Source organism: Gymnoscopelus braueri, assembly GCF_963280865.1.
Source record: "Gymnoscopelus braueri genome assembly, chromosome: 20".
In the NCBI taxonomy this organism is placed as follows: domain Eukaryota; kingdom Metazoa; phylum Chordata; class Actinopteri; order Myctophiformes; family Myctophidae; genus Gymnoscopelus; species Gymnoscopelus braueri.
In genome coordinates this window covers 4,404,990-4,421,675 of record NC_137622.1, presented here as the reverse complement: position 1 = coordinate 4,421,675, position 16,686 = coordinate 4,404,990, and positions in this window count along the sequence as shown.

The following is a 16,686-nucleotide window of genomic DNA, read 5'->3' as shown; positions in this document are numbered from 1 at the left end:
TCGTCTTCGCACTTCTTCGTGTCCAGTCTTTGCACTGGTGATCAGTGCTCACTGCAAGCCAGGTGTTTCTTTCAGCATCTGTGATAGTAGAAATAGACATAGATATTATTTGTGCGTCAGTAATTTAAAATGTTATGTTAACTCATCAGATTGCTCATAATTTGTGCCACCGTGCCCCCTTCTCATCATTCAGTTCTTCTGAGGAATTTGGCAAAGTGTTTCACAATGCAGAACTGATTAATGATTAATGTTGTACAAATCAGTGGTTCTCAAACATGTTCACATCAAGGACCCCCTAATTAGTAGTCTATGTACTTGGCTAAGGACTCAAGATTTGAGTTACAAAAGTGTTTCAGAAATATTCCACACAGTTTGTTTACAGTGTTTTTTTGTTTTTTAATAGCTGATCTACAAGCTCACAACGCATCACCATGCGCTGCACTGTGAGCTTGTAGATCTGCTATTTTCAAATAGGCAATTTATAGGGTTTAAGTGGTTAAAGGGCAAGACCACTTTGGTAGAGGTTTGGGTTGTGTAGTTACCTTGCCATGATGTAACTCCAAAGGTGGGCAAGAAATAAAAAAATAATTGCTCCATCGATTAGAAATTGATAATTCAAAATATGCTCCTCATTGACTTACATTGTACAGTAAAACTGCTCTCAAAGTCACTCTTTTAGCACAAAAACGAACGCAAACAAAGTTGATTCAGACAATATAGAACATCACCAAACCCAGTACTGTTTTTTTTTTTATAAAAATGTCAACTTCCTGTTGATTTTGCCATTTTTTAGAAGTAGAAAACCCGGACTGGATCGGCGGATCCGGATCCAGATCTTCAAATAGTAAAATCAACAGGAAGTTGACATTTTTATTTAAAAAAAAAACAGTACTGGGTTTGGTGATGCTCTATATTGTCTGAATCAGCCATGTTTGGGTTCATTTATGTGCTAAAAGAGTGACTTTGAGAGCTGTTTTACCGTACAATGTAAGTCAATGAGGAGCATATTTTGAATTATCAATTTCTAATCAATGGAGCAACTATTTTTTATTTCTTGCCCACCTTTGGAGTTACATCATGGCAAGGTAAATACACAACCCAAACCTCTACCAAAGTGGTCTTACCCTTTAAACTGATTTTGATGCTATATAACCTCATTTACCTGGGGACCACCTGGAAACCCCCCAATGACCCCTGGGGGTCCCTGGAGCCCACTTTGAGAACCACTGATAAACATTACCTGCTTTTGCTAGCTACTGTCTGCAAAACAAAACTAAGTAAAAAAAACGGATTACCAAATCTGTCAGCTGATTTGATTTTGTTTTATCCATTGGTACTATTTGTACTCTCTTTCTCTTAATTAAATGATTGTACTTTGTACTGTAGGTTTCAAACAAAATTCATAGATATGATAATAATTAATTACAGTCAAAACAAATGAGGCCAACATTAGCTTTCACTGTTGTGGAATGATTTATACCTGAAATAAACACTGATATGCACCACATGGAAATTAATATGCTAATGCCATGTCTAAGACTGTGTTACACGCCCCAAAAACCTTATCTACAAGCTCACAATGTGTCGCTGCAGAGCTTGTAGATCAGTGATTTTTGGGCGTGCAACAGTGTCTTACGACGAAACATAATTTAAGCTTTAGACCCGAGCGAATCACGACATTCATGACAGTCATGAGGAAACTTCAACCTGGTTTTTGCACTTTCTCCATTTACGGCCCTACATCTACATAAACGTTCATATTTCAAATATAAAGTGCTTATCTCATGGCCACGGATGTTAAAAGTCACTTCGGGTGGGTGTAAGTATCCGTATATTCCGGATTGTTCATAGAAAAGCATTTTAATCCGATCGGTGGCCTTTGTGTCATAGACTTAAAATGTATCAGAGTGCAGTACACCTCCCAACCGATAGGGTCACGTAGTTGAACGCATAAGGAAATACGGAGAAAATGGCCACCGATCGAATTAAAATGCTTTTTATTGAACAATACAAACCATACGGGTATTTCTGAGTGCCCGAGTAGACTTGTAACATCCATGGCCATGGAGTAAGCACTTTATATTTAAAATCTGAACGTTTATGTAGATGTACAGGTTCTAAATGGAGAACGTGCAAAAACCAGGTCTAAGTTCAGCCATGACGCTCGTGACGGACGAGCGTCGTGTGATCCATGGCTAATACACAAATATAACTGCACATTTACGATACTAACAAGTTGGATAACATTTTAATTCCATAAACTAATTAAACGTACCTGTTATCTAGTACAGTGTATATCAACCTTTTTGGTGCCAAGGCACACCTGGCATAGCCAAAATATCCCAGGGCACACCTAGATATACGGTGTGTGTGTGTGTATACATATATTATATATATATATATATATATATATATATATATACATATATATATATATATATATATATATATATCAAAATATTTACTCTCATGTACACAAGATGTAATAAAGAAAACAAACAAACAAATACAAACATTACAAAATGTCTTTGGCCTACAAATATACAAACTTGGCTCAGTGCTGACTGGAGGAGTCTGATTTCATCTTACCAGAGTAAAAAGTGAAAGCATTATTTCGGACGCATGCGCAGTTACCCACTACAGACGGTTACCAAAACACTCGCCCCAAAACACAGTCGCCCACCTGGTATTCCTAAACGTAACCTCAGTAAACTATGTCTAAACCTAACCTTATTCCTAAACGTAACATCAGTAAAACTATGCCTAATACTAAACTTATTTCTAACCTTATCCTCAGTAAAACAAATACAAGAAGAACCGCTGGTCCGCGAAAACAAATGGGGGTAGCGTGCTTTGGGGCGAGACTTTTGGTTACCGCAGCTGCGAGTGAACAGACCATCTCCCGATCTCCGTGGAGTAATTAAACACTAAAACTACATGGATTACGTTCACACTAACAACACCCTGGAGCGATTTAGAAGCACTTTATAAGAAATCTAACACTTATGTTGATTTAAAGTTAGTACAGTTAGTGTTTAATTGTCGGACATTCATCATCATGGCAGGTTATAATATGACAGCCCCTCTTGGCTCTTGGCCGCCGTATCGGCCCGTTCCAACCCACAATGTAGTAATACTGAGTGCCAAAGCATGTACCCCTGTGCCCCTTTATACAGTACCAGGTAGGACAACATATTTGCATTCCTATGGGTGATGGTCGCTACACTGAATGGACTCGGCTCGGGCGTGGCTGAGTGTGAAAAGGATGATGGCCGTAACGATTGGCGGACGATCGCTGCTCGCTATTGTTCTCGAGGGGCTGAGTTCAGACTTACTTCAAACGGCGCGGAACACCTCAGCAGTACTCGCGGACCAAAATTGGGACGTTTGCCAGGGTTGATAATCACTGATCTAGTAGAGTAGAAGCATGGAAGCAACCGGTTTGTAAATAAATGTTCGCTCAGCAGACAGACGTTACTTCCTCTGTTTCAAAATGAATAGGCTCCGCCTTCAGATGCATGACGTAATGTGTCATTGTAGTAGTTCTCAACCTGTGGGGTCGGGACCCCGTCCCCAACATGATTTTGGGGGGGTCCCCAGATGACAGTGAAGTAACAATTTATGTAACCTTTTTAATACCTAAAAAAAATATATATATATAAAAGAAAGCAAAGAAAAAGACCATTACTGCATCAAAAGTAATCAACAAAGTATACTAAAACAACTGGTCAAACGTTGGCCAAATTGTCCAATAATAATATAAGAAAGAGGCAAAAATAACCCACCGAGTCGTTGTTGTGAGCTTGTAGATCGGCTATTTTCACAATATTGATCTGTGGAACGGAGTCAAACTAAATGCATCAACTCCTACGTGCATATTGGTTGGGGCGGGGGTCCCCAGTTCAAATTATTTTGGGGGATCTCGGCCTGAAAAGGTTGAGAACCACTGCTGTAAGTAACGGGCACTGCATGGGATATCTGCACACCTCAATGTAAAATTGGCTATTTTGTCCCAAATGTAAAAAAAAATGTAATATTTTTGAAGATATTTTTACGTAAAATAAAGTATTATATTTATAAATTATTATAAGTAGGATTAGAAAATTCTTAAACATTTGACAATCAAGGTCTAATATTTCTATAATTGCTACAAATTGCTACAAAACCTGTATATCAGTCATTTTGGGGCATAAACAAGAAGTTGAATGATAAAATTAATAATGCTAATAATAACTGATAATGATGATTATGTTCACATCAAGTAAAACATTTTAAATTGTTGTGCCTTTTGTTTATAAACCCTGTAGCACTTTTTGATTTCCAAAAATGTAAAGTGTGTTAAAAATAAAATGTATTATTATTATCATTATTATTATTGTTATGTATACTTTACATTACTGTAAAACTATGTTCAACAGTTAGAATATAACCTGACTGTAATTTAGAGAAAAGAGAAAATGTGTAGAGAAAAGAGAGAAATAACTCAAATGCAGTGGAAAACAGAAAGGTCTTTAGTTGTGTTTTAAAATTAACTAGACGCGTCGCAATTCAGGGCAATTGCAGAGTGTGGTTGCGCCGACGCGAGTCGCGGGTCGCTGCCGCCGGGACTCGAGGAATACGCTGGGAGGAATACCGTCGGAGGCTGCGCCAATTACATTGTCACGCAACTCCTGAGATCACTTGCGTTTAATTTTGAGAGGATTGATCCCCCCAACATATGTTTTTTTTTTATCAAAAGGTTACATTTTGAGCATTTGTGGCGCCCCCTATGGATCAAAGTGGAAATACTTTTGGGGATTTGTTGAGTAAACCACACTTGACATGTGATTAAAATTTGGGATTGACTGGACGTTTTGTTCGGCTTTTTTGTAAAACGGGCCCCTCCCGCTAACTTTGGAAGCCATTTACGGACAAACGGTATGGACTATCAAAATTATGTTTCGGTCCAGATTATCGCATGGGTCCAGAGATCATGTGTACCGATTTTTGTGAAATTTGGACAAAATATATGGGAGGAGGAGCTAAAAGTGTGTTTTTAAGAAAATTCAAAATGGCGGAAAATCTATCCTGACGCAAATGGGCGTGGCCTATATGGGGAGATGCGTCGTGACCCAAGGAATCCAGTGGAAAAGAAAATTGATTTTACGACCTACGGTTCAAGAGTTATAGGCCAAAACGTAAAGGGGGCTGTTATAGCGCCACCATGTGGCCGATTAGTGTAATTATTTTTTCAATAATTTCGGACTAAATTATGAACCTCCCCTCCAAATCTGGTAACTCTAGCTCTTACGGTTTCAGAGAAAAAAATACTTGAATTTTAGTTTTTTCACTTTTTCATTAAAGCGGATGGGGACATTTAATGCACTAATAAATCAATATCAATTAAACTACTGTATTTAACCAATCTCTTAGCAAAATACAAGCACACGATTCCAGGTCAAGACGGTCATTTTATGGCACTACATTGGGGGATAAAAACTGTGGGAGGAGATGCGGCTCAAAGTATTGTTTATCTAGGAAAATAATAAAGCCGGAGGATTACTATAGTCTGGTTGCCCTGTTAGGGCAACCACACTAATAAGAGTAGCAGCAGACCTAATTAAACAATATTGTCTTTATACATATCTTCCACAATCCACAAACCACAATCCACATTGAATGGAAATACGTAGATATAGAACTTTGGATATTACCTTGCAAATAAAAAAAGTGAGCTATATATAGGCATTATGTATGACATATGCAAAAAGTCAGATATATACTAGCTATATATGTAGGCATATATGTAGGCATTTATGACATATATGCAAATATATGAACCTGATTGTGGCATATATGTGGACATATATGTTGATATATAGGGAATATATGTCTCATATATGATCTATATATGAGACATATATTCCCTATATATCAACATATATGCACATATATGAACCTGAATATGGCATATATGAGGCATATATTCGGCATATACCTGCCATATATTGACATATATGTTCATATATTTTCTTTCCGTGTGGGCAGAAACAGGGACGTGTGTGTTTTCAATGAGTCTACCATGGTCAACATGGAGTTTGAAGTTTAATGGGCTAACACATATAGGAAGGGGGCGTGTCGGATCAAATGAATATCAAATATCAAATCAAGAAACAAAAAAACGGACGGACCTTTATTGATCCCACGGGGGAAATTCAGTCGTCAGAGGAAGCACTGCAGTTTAAGTACAGATGCAGGGTAAATATCTGGGGTCCGGGGACCCGGAGGGGTCTCAGGGGGTCCTCAGCTAAATTAGTTAATATAGCATCAACATCTGTTTAATTATATTAACACGTCGCAATGTGACATGTTGTGAGCTTGTAGATCTGCTATTTTCAACGAAAAAAATCAGATCCACATTAATTTGGGGGTCCTTGACATGAAAAGGTTTGAGAACGACTGCTGTTAAGAGTAGCTATACATAATAGCTGTAGAGGGGATGGGAGGGGGTTTAGTATCACATCTATTGTATCGATTCATCTCTAATTTGTTTCTGATGTTATTCTTTCAATTCCGTCTTCCTCATGTTCTCTCACTCTCTCTCGCCACCATTCCTATCTTCACTAATGACTACAGTAATGAGACCTTTATTGCCGGCTTCCACAACAGATGCTCACAGAATATTCTGTCTGTAAATCTCTCCCGCTGTCTGTCTATTCTCCCCGGCTCAATCGTCACATTTCCTCTCTGCGTTTCATCCTCTTTTTTCTTTTTCCAATCAGAGAAGCTATTTCTCGACAAATTGGAAGCTCATTAGCAACCATAAGTGTCTTTTTAAATCCGTCTCGCTCTGACTTTGAGAAGTTTGTGGAAGTCTGTCTCTCACACTGCAAGAAGTATAGCATGGCCTGGCACCTGTTTAAATGATGTTGAGACAACTGATGTCATCAGGTTTTTGTGTCAATCTGATCTAATGTTGAATTAACGTGAGTCTAGTAAGTCAGGGATGCATGTTAAATGCCATTTTGTGGTGTTTATGTGTCCATTCTCTGTCATGGCGAGCGTTCTGTTAAGTTCATCCCTGAGTTCGGATGAAATTTGTGATCCGCCTGAAATCTATTTACTATAGCGAGCAGGAGAGACGGGGAGACCCATGTAACCGAACAAACACACTATAGCAATGATTACTATCAGATGTAGTTTTACAAAAACAAGGCTATAAATTACACCTTAACACATTGCGTGCCAATCGAATAGTTCTACGCGAACCTAAATAACTGCGCAGCGTGCCAGTCGCGTAGTTCTACGCGAAGTGGTCTTTTTTTTTCTTTTTTTTCTCGCAGGTTCATTGTAGGCCTCCCTCATAGTGACACATTTCATTGTAGCACACCCGGATATGGAAATATCCGTATCCGGAGATTATCGTTCCCACCCGCCGTCGCTCTAAATCTTCCCCTAATCCTCCATTATCTCTGAGTTTTTTTTCTCCTTGCTGAACGCTGTTTAACATAACAGCTACTGCAAAATAGAATGAAACGGTCTTCTCTGGGCCACTCACACAGCTACCCTGTGTGTCTACAAACAGTTTAACGCACGATCTTAAGGTATTTAGCGAGGTCTGTGGCGACGTGAAAAAAACAAAAAAACAACAATAAATCATCATTATGATATTAAACTCTGGCGTGGAATGTGTTAATAGCACCAAAAGTAAAAAAACAAAAAAACACTCCCATCATCATTGCCCCGTCTCTCTTGTTTGACCTTTTCTCTTTCATCTTGTCTCTCTATCTGCCTTTCATTTCACCACACGTCCATCATTTCACCACCCGTCCGTCCGTTATTATCCAGAATCGGGATCCGCGGCAGCGACTGAAGGAATCCACCGTTTATGTGTGATTGTTGGCTTCCCCGCGTGGCTCTTTTTCCATGGCACATTCACGGTCATCACGGTTGGCACTCTGTAATCGCCTCTCCCCTCGATAAGAGCGCGATAAGCCTGCTGGAGAAATCACATAATAGATCTGGAGTTTTGGCCCGGTTTGGGAGGTAATTACCAGATCTTACCTTTTAATTCTTCCTGTCTCTCTCTCTCTCTCTCTCTCTTTCTCTCCCTCTGTCTCTCCCTGTGATGTGTGGAAATCAGGAGGAATGTAGCGTGAACTCATTTTAATTGGCTTTTCGAGGACTTTCACATGAACTGTGAAATTGTGGTAATCAACAGAAAGGATGTGGGCACCTATGTGCATGTGCACAGGGTGGGGGGGGGTTTATCCAGCTGGAGCTAACTAAGTATATTTACTAAGTACATTTACTCACATACTTCTACTCCACTACATCTCAGAATCAACTGTTGTACTTCCTCCTCCGTTACATTCATTTGACACCTTAGTTGCAGAGCCACGTGGCCCATAGGGCGCAGGAGCCTCAATCTGTTTCTGTAGAGCAGTGGTTCTCAACCAGTGGTCCTTGAGGGGGTTCCAGGTGGTCCCCAGTTAAATGATGGAGAGTTGGTAACCAAATGGACCCTCATAGATCTTTAACTCCTGCAGTGTAAAATGAAACCAAATGGACCCAAACATCTGCATTACTTAATTTACAATAAGTATACACAATTAGAGAATGTAGAAGAATTGTTATTTTGATCAACGTTTGCCTGTCATCTCTCCTATGGTACCAACATCAATACAGCATGGAATTGTGGACAAAATCTTATCCAACGAACAACAAAATATTCGTTTTGGGTCTGAGAGGCTAAATCTCATCAAACGGTGGTCCGTGGCTCAAGTGTCGAATAAATGATGGACCTTGATAGGAAAAGGCCTGAAAATCACTGCTGTAGAGTGAGGTGGCTTGATGTACAACTACGTATTCCCCTGGACATGATGCTAGTATGTAGCAGGGACCCCCAATCCAACCTTTGATCCTACCCATGACCTCCCAATCGCAGGGCGGACATTCTAACCAGGAAGCCACTGAGCTGGGACTTTACGTACTTAGGTTATTAGTAATTAACCACATTATTCATTAAAAAAGTATTCTAAATCTTTCAAAAATGGTTGATCTAAAAGCTCACATCGAGCCGCAATGCGTTGTGATCTTGTACTGTAGATCACCTATTTTCAAATAGACTAAGTATAAAATAGGGCTTCAGTGATTAATGACCAATAATGATAGTCCAATAAGTTGATATGATGATGCTATTACTGTTGTGCTTTAAATTAAATGTATTTTTTACATTATGGTATTGCTCCTTCTCTTTAGTCCAAAATCTGAGTCTTCCACCACTGGTCACATCAAGTAACACTAGCCATTGGGTGCAGAATGCAATGACTCAAGTCCCAGTCGGACGGACAATAGGCTCTATGCACAGCAGCCATATTAGGCAGAAATCGGGCCTCTTCCTAACTTCCTTCATAGGTGTTACAAATGGTACTAATTAACACATTGATTGCCAAGATATTAAACATAGTTTTCTATCCCCTTGCCAGCGTATAATTACCTCAATCCGATGATATTTGAAACGCTGTGGAACCGACATTGTGTCCCAAAAACACAAACAAAATAGTCCCCGTGGGTTAGCGGAGGGATCTGTGTATCCATAGGAACGACAACGTTCCAACCGCGATCCGCCATTTTGGGGCTTCGGCCCGCTGAAAACCAGTGGTTTTCAATGCAAAAAAAAAGAAACTGAGTTACAGCTGTTTTTCTGAAAATCCCAAACAGGAAGCGGATGGCTTCCTGTTTTTTTTGGAACGACGTCACATCCACATTCTACTTATCTGGGTGACGATCGATCATTCCAAAGCTGTGTTAGGTCGCCCCTTGTGGAATTTTCCAAAAAAAAATAAGTGAAGTGATGGATTTGAAAGAACGCATGAATGCGATCTTGGCAATCAATGTGTTAAGGTTGTGGTCCATTCTGGTCAAACAGAGTCAGGATGCTGATATTGTGCATGTTGGCTCACTGGAAACACTCTGCTACACCAGTGGGTCTCAAAGTGTGGTCCAGGGACCCTCATGGTTCCTTGAGGGGGTTCCAAATGGCCCATTACGGAAATTATTAAATTGAAGTTTGAGAATCGCTGTGCTACACTAAATGGAACAGAGCGCTCATTAGAATAATTGGTAACACCTGTGAAGGAAGTAGGTAAGAGGCCCGATTTCTTTCCAATATGGCTACTGTGCATAGAGAGTCAGAAGGACAATGTTCTGTGCGTCATTGCTCATTGCTGTCATTGCTCTCCACTAATAAAGGAGGGGGGAAAAGCCCCAAAATCAACACAGAAACTAAATCCCCAATGTCCCTAAAAGTGTGCAGCATGGATCTTGTAGAAGACAGTTGAAGAATGGTGTTTACCATGGGCTCAAGCTGAAGCAAAAGATGTTCCTCTCGGTCGGATGTTTGTCCTTTTGACGTATTTACTGCACGGACCGGTGACTGCCAGCCCCGCCGGCCGAGCATCTCCACCAAGTCTGTGCCTTATTAGCCTCGATCTCCAGGCTTTTATTGTTTAGTTTTGCTAAAAAATAAAAGCCTGGCCCAGCGAGTCGGTGGACTCGGTATGAGGAAGTGTTTCATTTCCCAACCAACCAGAGTGCACTGGGCGTCGCTCGTAATGTTGTGTTAACGGGGCGGGGGTTGACGGACAGATCGGTGAACCAATTAGGATCAGGCGCAATCTCTCGCCGGCTCTATACACCCGCCCCTCTATACACGAAATCAGGAGGGTTGGGGCAGTCTAGTGCCTTATAGCTTCCAACTTGCATGGTGTTCTGTCAATATCAGATGGTCGGAGGAGCCCGGGGCACAGCGGCACGGCGCTGGGCATCGCTGGTGTCCCTGGCACCGTTCTTATTGACTTGTTTACCCTCTGCAAGGTGGGAGAGAGACAACGAGTTGAAGTCAGAGAGAGAGAGAGAGCACGAGGGGAAATGATAGACACACAGACAGACAGACAGACAGACAGAGAGTGAGAGAGACACAGACACAGACAGAGAAAGGAGGAAAAGGGACTGAGGGCGAGAGCGTGTGGGAGTTTGATGCCCTCCATCTTTCTATGTCATCCGAGGCTTTGGCTCTGTGTCTAATTCTGCCAGGGTGCCAGCTGCTCCCACAGGGGCACCTCCCTGGGCACCGGTCCTCTGCAACACTCTCTCTCTCTCTCTCTCTCTCTCTCTCTCTCTCTCTCTCTCTCTCTCTCTCTCTCTCTCTCTCTCTCTGTCTCTCTCTCTCTCTCTGTCTCTCTCTCTCTCTCTGTCTCTCTCTCTGTCTCTCTCTCTCTCTCTCTCTCTCTCTCTCTCTCTCTCTCTCTCTCTCTCTCTCTCTCTCTCTGTCTCTCTCTCTCTCTGTCTCTCTCTCTCTCTCTGTCTTTCTCTCTCTTCTCTCTCTCTCTCTCTCTCTCTCTCTCTCTCTCTCTCTCTCTCTGTCTGTGGAGTCCCCACGGCCAGGCTCAGGTCGGCCAGGCTCCCGCTTTGTCCCAGGCCAAGTTCACACCATGGTGGAATGATCGCTGTGACAGCGGGGGGTTGTCACACACACACACACACACACACACACACACACACACACACACACACAGAGTCACACAGTCACACACACACACACACACACACACGCACACACACACATTTACAGGGGGCCGCGGGCCATGGGGACTCACTCTGTCACTTACACACACACTTTCACTCACACTCACACACACACACACATACACGCACACGCACACGCACACACATACAGGGGGCCGCGGGCCATGGGGAATCACTCTGTCACTTACACACAGGGCGACAGGCCGGCCGACTGACTGGACACTGACAAAGTGCCGGGGGATCAAAAGCCGGGACACGACGACTTTGAGATAGAGAGAAACGTGTGTGTGTGTGTGTGTATTTACACCATCATGCATGTGCGCGCACGCACATGCATGATGGTGTAAATATCCACACAAACCGTAGCATCCCTATTTGGGGTCTGTCATTATAGACGAACATTCACAGGAAATAGACAATATAAGATCACAAAGTGCCGAATTACAGCACGTTTGCTGTAGTAGGGTTCAAGTGGCTGTACTTGCAATCTGTATTGGTGACCAATGTAATGATGATAATAATAATAATAATGATGATGATATTTTGTGTAGAATTGACGGCGTTGTGGTGTCCATACAGATCCTGAGGTTCGCAGCGGAGGCTCCGCAGGACGACGCCAGTCACTGTCGGCCCGCCGGCGACCTGAGCCTTATCGTCGGTGACGCATTTGAGTGTCAACTTTGAGACCCGTCTGTCTGTGAACTCGGTGGGCTGAAGAAAAATCTAATACGCCATGCTTGGGGGTTGGGCTGGGGTTGAAGGGGGGCTATTGACACACTGGGTGGGAGAGGACGTTTTTTTTGTTTTTTGGAGATGTTCTTAAGGGAACACCTCACCCCTTTCCAACCTTATCTTCACATAGTTGCGGTCCTCACTAATGCCCATTACGGCAAAAGGGCAGTGGTGGAAAAAGTACTCAATTGCTTTACTTAGGTAAAAGTATCAATACTGCAATGTAGAAATACTCTGTTAGAAGTAAAAGTCCGGAATAAAAAATTTACTTGAGTAAAAGTACAAAAGTATTGGTATCAAAATGTACTAAAACTACCAAAAGCAAAAGTACTCATTAATGTCCCATTTCAAGTTTTCAAATATATAAAAATCTTTTGAAAATAGCAGAACTACAAGCCCACAATGCGTCGCATCGCAGGCTTGTAGATCGGCTGTTTTCAAATGGCCCAAATGTATACAGAACTGAAGGGGTTAGTGTATGTTTTGTAATAATAATCAAAATCTACAAAGTAACTAGTAACTAAAGTTTTCAAATAAATGTAGTGGAGTAAAAGCATAATATTTGGATCTGAGATGTAGTGGAGTAGAAGTAAAAGTATTGGAAATTGGGGTACAAATACCTCAAAATTGTACTTAAGTATACTTAGTTACTTTCCACCACTGCAAGAGGGTACCATTTCTGTTTACTCTGTGCCTCAGAGGAGGAGGGCTGTGAACAGTTCAGAAACCTGCCTACCTGTGACATCACCGGTGGGCTTGGTTGTTTCAAACAACATTCATGAGGAGCATGAGTGAGGACCAATATTATACGAAGATAAGGTTGAAAATGGCGGAAGTGTTCCTTTAAGGCAGCGCGGTGTGTATCCGTTATAATGTGTCACTCCGATGTGAGGGTCCCGGCGGTGCTCTGGAGTGGGCGAGGGTCATGCAGGCGAGAAGAGAAGCTGCGAGAAGGGCATTTAACGCCAGGCATCAAGGTCGGCCTTCATTTGGCCCTGTGCCAGCCAGGGTGAACAGAGACCGTCGTCGCTGTCATGCCTAGTTTATGCTTGGTTGTGCACCGTGTGTCACGCGAGGAAAATCGCCGAACTGCAAGGTCACATTGTGACGTTCACAAGGGTGTAAGATTGGCTATTTTTCATGATTTTTGACAGCAAGTCTAAATCCCAACAGTTTTCTCTGTTCTCAAACTTTTTCATAATTGTCAAGGACCCCCACATTTTTTTTTTGTAGTTGGCCGCGGACCCCCCATCTCAAAACATTTTGTTCCAGGGACCCCCCTGAAGCACAGATTTGAGTTAAAAATGTTCACAAAGAATATATATGTATTCACAGATTTGCACACATTTTCACAATAAAAAAAAAATGCAGATCTACAAGCTATGAGCTTGTATGCCAGTTTTGAATAGCCAAAGTGTAAAATAATGCTTTTTTTTGCTCAAATCTAAAGATAACACGGATACGTTCCCATTCTTAATGAGTTAAATAGTTAAAACTGGCTCAGCTAAAGTGACAATAGATTTCACATACACCCAAAATACAGGCCTTTGTATGGGGAAAAAATGACAATGACTGTAAGGACATTTTCTCCATGATTTTAGGTAGTTCTCTCTATTCTTTTAAATTCTAGTTTCAACTAGTAGTCATAGATAATAATAACCTCGCTTCCCTCAGCCGTTGCAAACAGCAACATAGTAAATGAGGGGATCATGTAAGTGATATTTAGCTCTCAACGATCAGTCATTTGAGCCCGAACATAAATCTTAAGCTCAGTGATTCAAAACACAAACAAAGCAAGTAGCAGGCACCATATCTGTCATCAGGTTTGAGGCTAGAGTTGTAAGAAGAAAGCTACACAGTGTTTCATGGAAGTAAACGCACCATAAATGAAAACAGATTTCCGCTGCTGTATGCATATATAAGATTACTGTAACGCAGGCAAAAAGAACAACATCTCTTTCATCTCCTTAATAAAGGAATAAACAACCTCAAGTCAGAATCGTGATATTTTCTTAAATGTAGCTGCGGAGATAGAGGTGTGTGTGTGTGTGTGTGTGTGCTTGCGAGCATGCATGTGTATGTGTGTGTCGCGAGTGTAAGAATATGCCCTCATTTGCTAGGTTGTTTGTGCTCGCTAAGGATAATGTTGTGTAAGCACATGTGGAGTGCGTGTGTGTGCGTGTGCGTGTGCGTGAGCGTGTTCGTGTGTGTGTGTGTGTGTGTGTGTGTGTGTGCGCGTGCGCAGTGGTGTAAAGTAACTAAGTACATTTACTCAATTACTGTACTAATTTTGAGGTATTTTCACTTTACTGGAGTATTACCATATTCAATACTTTTACTTCTACTCCACTACATCTCAGAGGCAAACATTGTACTTTTACTCCACTACAATTACTTGACAACTTTAGTTACTAGTTACTTTGCAGATATACATTATTATATTATAAAACACACATTAACCACTTCAGTTCTATGTTATACCTAGGCTATTTGATTTTCAAATACAATATCTGAGTACTTCTTCCACCACTGTGTATGTGTGTGTGTGCGCACGCGTGTGTGTGTGTGTGTGTGTGCGTGTGCGTGTGCGTGCGCGCTCACCACTGCTTCTAAAACTAAAACTTCCTAAACTAAACTTTTCTTGTTGTGGTGGTGCGGTCTCCTATATACTGCTCTGTCTGTGTTGTTTGCTGAGTGTACTGTATAGTTTGTTCTCTCACACGGTTGGTGTCTGTTGCTCATCTGCTAGCTATCTTTGATTTGTGAGCCTCTCTCTCTCTCCCGCGCTCGCCTCCCAAAACTCAGATTAAAGGAATGATGCAAACAGACTCTCTCACGCTTGATCCTGCGCAAACAAGTCAATTTGCCAGAGGCCCCTGCATGCGGTGTAAGTCAAGAGAGGATTCTCTTTTAATAGTCGATACAAAAAAACTAAAAACAAAGAAAGAGGGGCACATCTTCATTGTAATTCCTTCATGCAAAACCAAAGATTGCATGCAGCAGCGCATACGCACTGTCTAGTGTAACGATTAGGTCTTCAACAGGGGGGTCCGGGACCCCTAGGCGGTCCTCAGAGTTACTACAGGGGGGCCACCAAATCTTTGTGTGATAGGAACTTTATCTTTCTTTTTTACATTAACCACTTGAACCCTAGCATGCTTATTCTGAGGGGAACATAAGCCGAAAATAGACGATCTACAAGCTCACAACGCCTCGCTGCGAGGAAACCTCAATTATGTCCAAAACTGTTACTTTTCAGCATTCAAATTCAAAAGTAGCAAAAGTAGCAGATCTACAAGCTCGAAACGCGTCGCTTGTGGATGTGTTACTTTTGATAGGGTGGGGGGTCCCCAGTTCAAATGTGATTTTTTTTGGGGGGTCGTGGCCTGAAAAGGTTGAGAACCACTGCGTTGAGTGGTTGAGATTTAGCTGATTCTCCTATCCAGAGTGACTGTGAAATGGTGGCATAAGTCAGTGGTTCTCAAACGTTTTCATGTCAAGGACCCCCAAATTAATATGAATTTGGCTGCAGACCCCCACATACAAGACGTGTGTTGTTAAAAGGTTTCTAAAATATGCCAAACAAACACACACACACACACACAAAACACAATCCGTTGCATCGCGACAGGTTGTGAGCTTGTATTTTGTATTATTTTCAAGTAGCCATGATGCATATCGGGTTAAACTGGCTATATTAACTAATGTTGCTGGGGATCCCCTGGTACCCCCTCAAGGACCCCTAGGGCCGGGGGTCCCAGGACCACAGTTTGAGAACCACTGGCATAGGTTTCCTTATGTAAACACAGCTTTGAAACCCAGTTGGAGGAAAGGCCTTGTATACAGTAGAGTATCTAGTTCACATACAGAACACTTAGTTAGTTTATATACTGTGGATTAGTATATTACGGTGGGACTTGAAACCACCATGTTTGTAAATATTTGCTTTCGGGAAGAATTTGTTCTGCTAGCCCAGGATCCCGCCACAATTAGCACCTTAAACCTCCAGCCAGGTGAGCGCTGTGCACTTAAAAATGATCACATTTTCAGAGGGGGGGTGTCATTCATTGTACATGTAGTCGGTGTATTATTAGAAATGTGTCCAATCCACAGACAGTATAAGGTGGAGAGGTTGATTCACAGAGCAATTTGTAAATCGTCTCTGTGAGTGGTGGTTAACTAGGGTTTAACACTGGGATTCCCGGGATGCGGGAATCCCGGGAATCCCAATGTTATTTACCGTCCCGGGAACTGACTTCGGTTCCCGGGATCCCGGTGTTTTTTTTTTTCTTGTTAGAAATTAATACTAATTAGTAGAAAGGCCTATCTACAGCGCGGAGCAATTACTATTATAATTAGCCAAGTTACTTGCCGCGTTGCCGACCA